The sequence below is a fragment of the Plasmodium reichenowi genome, chromosome 7 (assembly GCF_001601855.1).
Source record: "Plasmodium reichenowi strain SY57 chromosome 7, whole genome shotgun sequence".
NCBI lineage: Eukaryota > Apicomplexa > Aconoidasida > Haemosporida > Plasmodiidae > Plasmodium > Plasmodium reichenowi.
Genome location: NC_033652.1, coordinates 1,095,213 through 1,096,130, shown reverse-complemented (window position 1 = coordinate 1,096,130; position 918 = coordinate 1,095,213).

Below are 918 nucleotides of genomic sequence, written 5' to 3'. Positions count from 1 at the left end.
TAAAAAAAAAATTTTATATTAAAAAAATAATTTTAAAAAAATAAAAATTTTTAAAAAAAAAAAAAAAAAAAAATAAAAAAAAAAAAAAAATAAAAAAAAAAAAAAAAAAAAAAAAAAAAAAAAAAAAAAAAATAGTCCAACGTGGTGTGCAATTAAAATTTTTAGACTAGAAAAAAATAAATAAAACAAAAAAAAGAACCAGAAGTTTTACTTTATATTATATATAATATATACTAAAAAAAAAAAGAAAAAAAAAAATATACATTTGAAATATTTTATTATTTATTTTTATATGTAAATAAATATATTTTATTTTTTTTATTATAATATATTTTTCCTTTTGACATTATATAGTACATATATTTTACACTTAATCATTCATTCCCCTATAATTATCGATTTTTACTTATCTTTATATATTATTTTATTACTATTATATTCAAATGTACTTAATACACATTTTAAACCTTTTTCAAGAAAAAAATAATATTATAATATCTTATATATTAAATACATACATACATATATATATATATAAGATATATACTGAAGAAAAGGAAAAAATTAAAAATTTATTATTACATTTATATTTTCGAAAAATTTAATACTTTAGAAAAGTTATTATTTTCCAAAATATATTATAAACTTTTACGTATATTTTATAATTTATTTTATTTTACTTTTCCCTCCATAAATTGTAGGACTACTTTGCGCTCTGCACATATCTAATAATAAATAATAAATAATTTTATAATATATTAATTACAAAAAGTTTTTGTAATTTGATAGTAAAAAAGTTTTAAAAAAAAAAAAAAAAAAAAAAAAAAAAAAAAAAATTATATTATTTTTAATTTTAATATTTTTTATAATTTTTTATATTATTATAATATTTTAAAAAAAAAAAAATAAAAAAAAATT